Here is a 12483-nt window from a genome sequence, read left to right as displayed (position 1 = left end):
TAAGTATTCCATTTAATGTTAGCCTAGCATCATAATGATTTCGCTTATGGTGGAATTGGATAATTTTTGACTTTGTGGGTGTAGTAGGTAAAATGGACTTTTGGGAGAACTTTTCAAATTGGAAAAGTGCATTTTGCAACTTTGAATGCGTAATCTCGAAGGTATTGCCTGTTGCCCATAATACCAGATCGTCAGCGTACTGTAGATTGGTATGTGGGAGGTTCATGTCCCACAGAAAAAGTGAAAATAGGAGGCAGCTCAGGACTGCACCCTGTGGAAGGCCTTTGGTTATTGAAGTTTTGGGTGAAGAGGCTGAACCTACACAAACAATGAAACTTCGGTTTTCTATAAAGGATTTTATGAAGGATACAAGTTTGGGGGGTAGTCCAAGGTTTGTAAGTTTAACTAATAGAATCTGGTGGTCAACATTATCATAAGCTCCTTCAAAATCTAGGAATGCAGCAGTTAAGACATTATTTTTTGATAGGGATTCATTTATTGCATTTGTTAACACTATGAAAGCATCTGTTGATGAGTGGTGTTTCCTGAAGCCAGTTTGAGTATGAGGTATCAGATTATTCTTCTCAACAAACCAAAGCAGCCGATGGTAAATCATTTTCTCCATTAATTTTCCCAGCACTGGGGTAATCATTATGGGTCTATATGACTGAGGGTCATGTTTAGGTTTATTTTTCTTTAAAATTGGTATGAGAGATGAACATTTCCAGATATTAGGGAATGTGGATGTAGCCCATGCATGGTTATAGCAATTTAGGAGCTCCTGTTTGTACAAAGGGGAAAGATTCTTTATCCATATAGGGTGTATATTATCATAGCAACTAGTAGCATTGGCCTTGATATGCTGAATTGCATTATTCAATTCATGTATCGAGAAGGGATGGTTTATATATTCTGAACCTGGTCGGGGCTGGTAAATAGGATTTGTCATGATTTGTGTGGTGATATTTTGGTTTTTTGATGTTAGCTTTTTTGAGAAAAGGGAGGCAAATAATTTTGCCTTATCAGTGTCGTTATCATAGTGGGAATTCTCATGTATTAGTTCATACATAAGAGGGTTGGAGGATGTTTTTTTCCCACAGATTTTGCTTATAAGTCTATGTATTCTTGGCTCAGATGTTTCTCTGGGAAGATTATTTGCAAAATTATTCCAATAATTATATTTGGCATTAGTTATTGTTCTCTTGAGGTTAGCCTCTGCTTGTAATTTACTTAAATATGTGTCAGGGGATGGTTTTCTTAGGTATGCTCTCCTAGTTGCATTTTTTATTCTCCACATAATTTGGCAATCTTTTGTCCACCATGCTTTAGGGGTGTGTTTAGGGATGGTTTTCCTAGGTGAAGTTCTGGGGATAGCTTGATTAGCTGCATTTGTTAATATTGATGTCATAGCTTCAGCACACGTGTCAGCAGTTACAACTGAGGTATGAGATTTCTGGGTTAAACTTAGGACATCTTCATTAAGCTTATTTCTAAACATGGTCCAATTTGCTTTGGTGTTGACATATTTAGGGATATGTGGGAGAATGTTGGCTGGTTCATTTAAAGAGGATACTATTGCAAAATGGTCAGTGCATAGATTTTCAATTTTCTTAATATAAATTTTATTTAGTATATTTGATGAAACAATTTGTAGGTCAATAGTTGAAAATTTACCACTTTTGGGGTTAAAATATGTATTTAGATTAGGAGGGGTAGCAATTGCTAAATCGGCATTATTTGAAATCAATCTTTCAATGAGCTTACCAGCTTTATTTGCTGGCTTATCCCCCCACAGAAGACTGTGGGCATTAAAATCCCCGCAGATGATTATGTTTTTTAGCATATTAGAATTAATAATATAAGTGAAAAAATCCATGGCATCTGTAGTCTGGCCATTGGGGTTATAAAGACTTAATATGTATGTTTTTGTATTATTTATCCAAACATTGATGCCAATAACATCAACATCATTTGAAAAATATGGGAAATTAATACCGCAAAATTTAATATTATTATTTAAAATTATAGCTACGCCACCTCCTTTTCTCTGAGAAGACCTATCCTTTCTCAGGATAGTATATCCTGGAAACTTTGTTTGTTGGTTATTAGTCAAATGGGTTTCTTGAAGGCAAGCAATATCAATGGAATTTTTATTCATAAAAGATAAAAGTTCATTTAACTTATTTTCTGAAAGTGATCTTATATTCCACTAAAGTATTGAAATATGCTGCTTTGTTGTTTTAATTTTCATTTTGCTGTGTATCAATCTTTAGCTTTGCTAGGAGCAGAGCAAGATCTTTTTTTGCTTGGATATGCATGTGATTGGGTAGGTACAATTTTGCCAATTCGCTTATTATTTTTGCTTTTTGTGGTTGTTTTAGTTTCATTGACTGTACTGCATTAGAATTTAGTATAAATAGGCACATGTTAGGTGTTAATTCATTTGGATATTCATCTGGCTTTTTGTTGATAATTTGATTAATACCCGTTAATACTTCTGATTCATTTCTACTCGGGAGAGGTGGCCATTCTGATATTCTATCATTACTTGTAGAGGCTGGAAGGTTTGACCAGGGTGAACCTCTCTTATAGGAATGTGAGCTTGGTTGCTTTGAGGAAGGAGTCTTATTGGGGGTGCTTGATGCTTTTGGTAGAATGGTTGGTCTGTGGGTGAGAGGGTTGGGTGGTTTCATAAAGTTTTTGGTCAGGTGTGATTGAGCTGCATTTGCTTCCATTGCTGCAAAAGGGTAAGGTATGTTTTTTTTCTGTTGCTATTTGGAGTGTTAGTGCTCGTTTTTTATATACAGGGCATAAAGTTTTATTAGTAGAATCATGGGGACCATTGCAGTTGATACATTTTGGCTGATTGTTTTTACAATTTATCATTCCAGTGGGGTGGGAGTTTTTACAAGAATTGCATTCATGTAATGTTTCACTGCATGTGTTTTTTGTGTGTCCTAGTCTTAGACATTTTTGGCATTGGATAGGTTTTGGCTTGTAGGGCTTGTGGGGTTTCCTTTGTCCAAATAGGAATATCTGATCCAGGTTATTATTTTCTTCTCTTAGTGTGAATAAGAAAGACTTGCTTAACTTTTGGCCATTGGCATCTGGTTTACCCAATTGGGTTACATCAGCTACTGGGATTGGGTTACCAGTTCTGTCAGAGAGTCCTTCTTTTAGATCCTGAATAGGAATTTCTGGAGGGATGTTATACACTACTATTTTAGTTGGGTTTTGGTTTGGGGACCAGAGAACAGATTTTATTGGTATGTTAAGAAGAGATTTTGAATTCTGTAATATGTCTGCTGATTTAGAATCTTGAAGGGCTATTAGCAGAGATCCATCACGGTTAATGTTTAATGAAAACATTGATTTTAACATTTTAAAGATTGCAACCCTCAAAAGAGCTACCTTTTTTATCTCAAAGGGCGTATCTGGAGTGATTTTTAAGTAAATTCCAAGGTTTTGTGAGGGGAATGTTGGATTATGGGAAGGGGTATTATTTTTGATTGGTGAAATCTTTTTCCTTTTTTTTGAGTTTCTTGATAGGACCTCTTGAAATTCATTTTCAGTCTCATCCTGTATTGTGACATACGCCCCGACTTCCACCATTGTATTATTCAATGACCCCGCATGTGAGCTTTGAGAAAGTTGACTTGACCAGCCAAGGGGTTGAATGTTTTCAGTGGTACTTGGGGTAGGGTCAGGGGGGATTTTTTTTTGGTGGTGTTCTATACATTGCCTATTGGAATAAGCTTTAATACAATCAAAAAGAAGAAGGGAAAAATTGATGATATAAAACCAGACTGTCTGCCACTCTTCAAAGGGAGGACTTCACCAAACACAAAAAAACACTATAGTGTTGTCTAGAAGATGGTTTGGTATAAGATTGGTTCAACTGACTGCTGATAAATCTGGGTAAATATCACAAGAACTTTTATTATGAATTTCTTTAAGCGTTGCTGTTGCGAAAGCGACAGTTATTGGCAGTTATTCTCGCGAAGTTTATAGTCTTCTTCTTACAAATTAGTCAAGACCGTGTCCGAAATCTTATCAAACAGTTCTTGGTAACGAACTGTAGTAAGGAGCGACCCGGCTCAATAGTAACCAAAACTCTAAAAAATTGAACTTTGATATCAATAGCTACATCAAAAGAATTGCATTTTAATGTTGATTTTAAATATATAAGTTTCATCAAGTTTAGACTTACCCATCAAAAGTTACGAGCCTGAGAAAATTTGCCTTATTAAGGAAAATAGGGGGGAAACCCCCTAAAAGTCATAGGATCTTAACGAAAATGACACCATCAAATCCAGGGTATCAGAGAACCCTACTGTAGAAGTTTCAAGCTCCTGTCTACAAAAATGTGGAATTTTGTATTTTTTGCCAGAAGACAAATCACGGGTGCGTGTTTATTTGTTTATTTTTTTTTCTTTTCCCCAGGGGTCATCGTATCGACCAAGTGGTCCTAGAATGTCGCAAGAGGGCTCATTCTAACGGAAATGAAAAGTTCTAGTGCCCTTTTTAAGTGACCATAAAAATTGGAGGGCATCTAGGCCCCCTCCCACACTCATTTTTTCCCTAAAGTCAACGGATCAAAATTTTGAGATAGCCATTTTGTTTAGCATAGTTGAAAACCATAATAACTATATCTTTGGGGATGACTTACTCCCCCACAATCCCCGGGGGAGGGGCTGCAAGTTACAAACTTTGACCAGTGTTTACATATAGTAATGGTTATTGAGAAGTGTACAGACGTTTTCAGGGGGATTTTATTTTGTTTGGGGGTTGGGATGAAGGGGGGGCTATGTTGGAGGATCTTTCCTTGAAGGAATCTGTCATGGGGGAAGAAAAATTCAATGATAAGGGCGCAAGATTCTCTAGCATTACAATAAGAAAACAATGAAAAATAAACATGAAAACGTTTTTTCAAATGAAAGGAAGAAGTAGCATTGAAACTTAAAACGAACAGAGATTATTACGCATATGAGGGGTTCTAAAAATACTTTAGCGTAAAGAGCGAGGTATTTAGGAGGAGATAAATACCTTGCTCTTTATGCTAAAGTATTTTTAGTAATTTAAACTATTTATTCTACGGCCTTTCTGATTCAGGGGTCATTCTTAAGGAATTGGGACAAAACTTACGATTTAGTGTAAAGAGCGAGGTATTAACGAGGGTACAAACCCCCTCGTATACATAATAAAAATATAGGTTATGAAAGTTTGTTACGTAAGTTGATTCTTAAGTTACGTATATTTTTTTCTAATAAAATCGTTCATTAAAAATTAAAAGTTCTAGTTGCCTTTTTAAGTGATCAATAAATTGGAGGGCAACTAGGCCTCCTTCTCCACCCTTTATTTCTCAATATCGTCTGATCGAAACTAAGAGAAAGCCATTTAGCCAAAAAAAGAATTAATATACAAATTTTATTTTAATAATTTTTGTGCGGAGAGCCAAAACCAAACATGTATTAATTCAAAAACGTTCAGAAATTTAAATAAAAAAAACTAAGTTTTTTAGGTGAAAGTAAGGAGCGACATTAAAACTTAAAACGAACAGAAATTACTCCGTATATGAAATGAGTTGTCCCCTCCACAATCCCTCGCTCTTTACGCTATAGTTTGACTCTTTGCCACAATTCTACTTTTTAAAATAATTAAAAGCTTTAGCGTAAAGAGCGAGGGATTGCGGAAGGGACAACTCATTTCATATACGGAGTAATTTCTGTTCGTTTTAAGTTTTAATGTCGCTCCTTACTTTCAGCTAAAAAACTTAGTTTTTTTTTATTTAAATTTCACACAGAATGCTGCATCTGGATGCCGGGGTAATTATGTCTAATGTGACATTTTTATTTAAAGGAATGAGCCAATTTCAGTTTATCATAAGCTCCAATCCTCTTTTAAAGAGAATTTTGCATGTTTTCTGCTTCCTTTGTCACGGTTCTAGAGAAGCAAATACATAAAAGACCCACCTGACGTTATAAAGAGGGAACCGGAGAAAAATGTCCCTTTTGAGAGAAATAGTAGTAACAGTAGTTTTGTAGTGGAAATCACACATTGTCTTTTTCGTCAACTCCTCTTCGCCTTTGAGTTTCAGGTTAATCAATCAATCAATATTTATTAATCAATCAAGTTTCAGGTTAATACCCCTTTAAGTTTCAGGTTAATACCCAAATACATTCTTGAGGTAAGCCTTGTGGTAGTAGCAAGTGCATGCCGCCGTTCGGCAAGTCGAACGTTCCACTCATGATACCCCGGGAGTTTCTTCTTGATATAGTAAGACCTTTAAAAGAAGTTGCTGATACGTTCAAATCAGCAATTTGTATGAACATAGTGTTTTTATATTCAGTTCAAATTTCCCCTAAATGTTTCCTCAGATGTTTATTTCAGTATTATCAGTTGTATCTAAGTAACTTAATGTGGATTGATAATAGTGGTTGTTATTTTGACCCTAGGAAGGGGTTTGCGGTAAGGTCCTAAGAAGGATTAAAACTAGGGTAGCGTTTCCTTAGGTTCTGCCAGACTAATTATAAACTCGTCCTACTGGTATAGATGAGAAAGCTTAAATAGCGTTGTAGAGAGGCTTGGCATAATATGATTAATAATAAATAAACACAAGAAAATCACATCGCACTTACTATACCAAAAACAATCCAAAATCCAATCGTGATAAAATAATAGTTCAAAAATTACGACGGCTTAATTGCAAAAAGAGACATATGTATAGATATATATATATATATATATATATATATATATATATATATATATATATATATATATATATATATATATATATATATACTTGCCAACTCTGCAAGCTAAATACAATTTATGCTGACGACTCCTAAGTCCTATAAAAAATTGAGAGGTCAGGCGACGAGCAAGGTGACATTGAAATATTTTGTCTTGCCAGTCTGAAAGTTCCCCAAGTTTACTTGAATGTGTTCAGTGTTGGTCGTGAGCCGTGTGTTTGTAAGAAAGTCACAGGTGAGGAGAAAAAGGATTAAAAAAGGATGGGGGTCAACCTAACCCATTGGGTGGGAGGAGGAACTTAGTTTAAGCAAGGTGATAAAATATTATGAGCAAGATGGCTTGAATTGAATCAGGGCCATCAAATATTTAATATATCTCAATGGTTAATTCCCAATGCTAAGATAGATATAGAGTTACAACTCGCTCCGTCTAATTTCACTTTGAGAAAAACACTTGATACAGCACCTGATACAAATGTCATTCTTGCCTCTGCAATACTTCATGTACGGAAACAATAGGTAATGAGTTATGTTGCTTTGACGATTGAAAATTAAGAGCCATTTGAAATAATATCAAACTGCTCGTTCCTCACAGAATCACCAATCAACAACATATTGTAACAGGCTCAAATACCTACTGTGAAATTTCTTAAAAATTTCCTTTGGCAATTATAAAAAATGCCAGTGCTATAGTATCAGGGAAAAGTTCTCCACATGGATTTGAAACGTTTGGGCTTTCTCCTCTTGTGCCTAAGGTAAATGGGATACCTCTTAATAATTTTTCCTTTGATAAATCCTATAGGACCGTATATGAATTGACAATGCAATCTCTTAATCGAGATTAACAGCTATTTGAAAACAGTATAGACGATAAAATGCTCGAAAAAAGTTACGGTATCATTGTATTGAACTTGTGTGGTACTCAAGATACAAGCTTTGTCTGAATGGAAATAGTATAGAGTGCACCTTTGCCAAACCATTGACGGTGACTGTAGTATTAATCTTGTTAAATCAAGTTGGAACCTTTTGAGAAATTACCCCCGATGGTAGAGACTTTGCAGCATGGATACAATCAAATAATCGATTTATTTAACTTGGAATCCTATATGTCCAGATACAAATCCTATAGCATACACTCGGCTTTTATTGAACATATTCATAGTGCTAGCAATACGATTATTATTGTAAATAATAGTCCGTCGACTATACAGACAGGTCATTGGCTATGCATTTTTCAAACAGCAATGAATATAGAATTTTTTGATCCTATTGATCTGCCATATTAATTGTCATTCTCTCTTCCTTAAAAAAATGGAAAATCTAGTATAGAAAATTGAAAGTGAGTAAATTTCACCGGTATTATGGTTGTCTCGACAGCTAGAACTAAGTAAAGAAAACCACGGCTATAAGTTCAGATAATGCAAGCATCATTTAAAAAGTAACTTTTTTGGATATTGTGTTATATTTGACTTAATTATCTGCCTAATTTTCTTAGATTTATCTCTTACTGTTCCACCTAAGAAAAAGCCAAATGCTTTTTCTTGTTTGTAATTATCTTTGAAAAAATATGCCTCGGTAAGTTATGACTATTGGGCTTCCCTCTGGAGAAGAAGGATCGAAGCTAGTATCAGTCTGTTTATTTTAAAGATACCTTTATTTAAAAGATAAATTATTTTATTACAGATAGTAGCATTTAGATGACAAACGATATCAGGAGTCTCATCAAAGGAATCAAGAGAATAAGATTTATTACTATTTGGTAGAGACTTTGTCGTTTTTCGGCTGTGACGGCAACCATGTAAATTTAATTTCAAGCGGAATTTTGAATAAAAATACCATATGATAACCCAGGTCAGTGTTTGACAAACTTATTAGCCAATTATGAATAATGCAGCAAATTTTTTTGGAAAGTTAAGAGCCAAAAATGCTTGTTTAGTATCTTCTTTCTGCATTAAATAAATACAAGCTATTAGGCTTACAGCTGATCAGGATTATTATTTCAAGTGTTAAAGCTTCTCATGTCTTCCTTCTCCTGGTCTTTTAAAGCAGACCACTTTTGTTATAAACTAAGATCATATTTTTTGCTCTTTTCCGCTTTTTCCAATTCAACATAAAGATATTCAAATATAGAGTGCCATATATCCTTGTTTTTTAGGTAAAATTCTAGTTAATTGACTTCTTGCTATTTCAGAAAGAGTTTAGGTTAGGAAAATGATACTTTCAAGGATAAATCTACAGACTAAAGTATATCCCAGGTTGATATTTGGAAGCAACTATCTTGGTAAAATTCTAGTTAATTGACTTCTTGCTATCTCAGAAAGGGTTTAGGTTAGGAAAACAAAACTTTCAGGGATGAATCTCCAGACTAACATATGTCCCAGGAAGGTATTTTGAAGCAACTACCTCTCCTCCTTCTCCCTCTAGAGGGCCCTGACCTTTGATGACCTTTAAAAATATGTGTGTTATAAAAGTGAAACCTTGCAAAATAGATCTTCTGCTTAATTGAAATATAACAAAACTGTTTTCAGCTTCATAACTTTGTTCAATTCCGTTTTATAAGGTTTTAAAAGTAAATATATTTCTTAAATTTTGAAAAAAACATTGATATGGCTCAAAATCCTACTCAAATAACAGGACTTGCATTTTCAGAACTAAAGGCAGAGAAAAAACAACTAGTAAGTGAAAATGAAGGTAAAATGTTGTTTTGTCAAAATTTCAATAGGTATAGACATGTTATGTAGGCAAATTTCAGGCCCTCTAGAGGTAGAAGGAATGGAGATGGGTACTTTAAAATACCTTCCTGGGGCATACTTTATCCTGTAGGTCAATCTCTGAAGGTTTCATTTTCCCAACTTAAACCCTTTCTGAAATAGCAAGAAGTCAATTAACTAGAATTTTACTGTTTTTTTTTAAATAAGCAGCTGTATTCCAAAGCTACCATTGTCAATTTCAAAGGAGAAAATATCAACTCAGTTATTATATTATTAAAATAATTTTTGACAAATGCTAAAGTTGTTCTGCTGCTTTTAAATTCCTAAAACCTGCTGACAAATGCTTTTCTCATCTTTGAAATTATTGTTTTAAAATGGTGCTTAACAATGCAGGAAACATTTTCTTAGTGATACTGCAGTAGGCTTGGAAAGCAAAATAATGGTTCTCTTTCAATAGCCTATAATGACCTAAACTGGATATTTTTTCTTTAATGTTATTGCTTCTTCAAGCATAAAAAAGTTTCCTTTCTCTTATAGTTTATGATTAAGCTGATTTAGATGAGATGTAATGTCTACCACGATTTTATGTCCATGAAAAAAAGTTTTGGATCCACTAATTGTTCATTAGTTCTGGATATTGAAGACACCCTTCTCTAGGAGAAATGCAATAATTTCTTTAAAAAGAGATCCAAAACATTCTGAAATAGCCAATCTTGTTAATGAACATACCTTGTTATGAAGCAGAAGATCAGTATACTCACTCTCAGTTTCAAATACAAAATCTTTCAATTAGCAGTGATTATGAACCTCAGCTAAAATGGAGTTGATAATTTTAATCACTGATTCTATAAGTTTAAAAATTTCTTCTTAGAATGTTTACATGCAAAGTGCTTCTTAATGAATGGTAAACAAATATCTCATGATTATTTTTTTTTCTTTCAAATAGCAAAAATACCCTTGTTTCTTAAGCCAGTCATACTTTTGGCCCTATCTTTTGAAATCAACACAATTTTATTGAGGTGTATATAACATGTAAACCTTCTCACTTGTCTGACCTTTCAAGTGTTAATAATCCTGAAAGTTCTTTTTTGGGGCCTGAATGAGGTATAAACAAAATATGAATCCTATATATCACAAGACTTGTTAACCACTTTTGATAAAGCCAATATCAGATCTGCTGTATGCTGTGTATTACCTTAAATTACCTTAAATCGCATTTGCCAGCAAGATAAGGTGGTAGATCCTCCTGTAGTTCTTGCTGGTGGTGAGTGATGTAATTATGTTGGCTTAGCTTCCCAGTCCAGCCTCCACTCGGCCCTCTCCCAGTCCCTGTTGACTCCAGCCTTGAAGGAGTGGGGTGTCTCAGCTTGGATGGTAGACTTGGATAGGCTATTCCAGAGGGGGACCACCCGAATGGAAAAGAAACCACGTCGTTCCCTTCTCCGACATCCAGGCAGGTGAAGCTTAAGACTGTGACCTCTTGAATTGTTAGCCAAAGAGGGGGTGAAGATCTGGTTCAGGTGACCAGATTTGAAAATTTTGCGTGCCATGATCACATCTCCTCTATATCTTCGATAGGTGAGGGTTGGAAGTCTCAGAGATCCTGGGCGATCCTGGTAAGGGACATTATTTAAGCCACGGACCAGTTTGGTTGCTCTCCTTTGGACACTTTCAAGGGCTCTTGTGTTCATTTTATTTTGGGGAAAGGCCAAAGTCAAGCCAAACTCAAGGTGGGGATGGACAAGGGATATTTAATTTAAGGGATAGGGATATTTATTTATATTTAAACAAATCTTAATTGTTCTATCTTTAATGGCTTTGAAAGACAATGGTAACTCTTTAATTCTTTTCAGAATATCTGCTTTGTTCTTTGATTTTTTTTAGCTTAACCAAAAATTACACATATTCTCAATTATAGAAGCATTTTAATTTATCATAATAAGATGTTATTTTTTTCTTACCAAGTTTTTTAATGAAGATATTATTGTGCCTTGTGTGGATATATGTGCCAGAGTTGTACTTGAAGGACAACAGGGCCACATGGAGCTCTGGAGCTGCATTTTGCCCACCACTGGCCCAGGCTAATCACTACTGTCATAATTGTAATTCAACCTTCTCAAAATGGGCTCTCACATTGTCCACAATGTAATAGGCCTTTTTTGATGTGATCACTGTCTACCAGGCACTGAAAACAAACTTAATACATTGCTGCCAATGAAATAATATGTGTATTAGGCTAAAATTAGTCTTTTGAAGGTCGATATGGTAAACATTAGGCAGAAGTGCAGTTTCCTGGCTCTTTTCAAGAAAATGTCTTATCAAAATAAAAATTTTTACCTACCATTAGATTCAGTAGGCTAGAAGAAGATTAGAACTAGGGCTACAAAGAAAGAAACTTCTTGAGGAAACAAATCTTACTTCATAATAAATAGAAAAATTGCAGTTAACAGTATTTTGAATGTGATTCCCCTGTACTTTAGTGCCCCCTCCCCCTTTTGTGCAAATATTTATCCAACATCATAGGCCTATATTTGTACATTAGCACATCCTATATTTCCTGTGTTTTTTGTTTCTTGATTTTGTTAGCATTGATTCATTTTATAGGTGCCAGCTTGAAACAAGAGTGATTCACACAAGGTATATAATTCAGGCTGTATTTGAACATTAAGGGAAAAGTAAACTATATTGAAAGCTTTCAGACTATGTTACTTTGGAGCAAAGGAAGAGGGTATTTAACTATGTTTACTATTGTTATGGTTAAGGATGTTACAATTTGTTTTGTTTAAGGATAGTGTTTTCTAAAATTGTTCATAAGAAAGGCAAGATTGGACACCAAATTTTTAAGAATGATAATGAACATTGTTCCAAGTTATCCCTATTGTGAAATTTGCCCAAGGTAGATGACTTAATTTTGTGTTAGGCTATTGTGGGAAATGAACACAGTACTTTCTTAAATGATATTATTTATTTTTGAAGGAGAAAAAATAATAGAACAGTAACAAGAAAACTCTTAACAA

Source organism: Artemia franciscana, chromosome 12, assembly GCF_032884065.1.
Source record: "Artemia franciscana chromosome 12, ASM3288406v1, whole genome shotgun sequence".
In the NCBI taxonomy this organism is placed as follows: Eukaryota; Metazoa; Arthropoda; class Branchiopoda; order Anostraca; family Artemiidae; genus Artemia; species Artemia franciscana.
The sequence above is the reverse complement of the archived record's forward strand: the minus strand, read 5'-3'. Positions refer to the sequence as shown.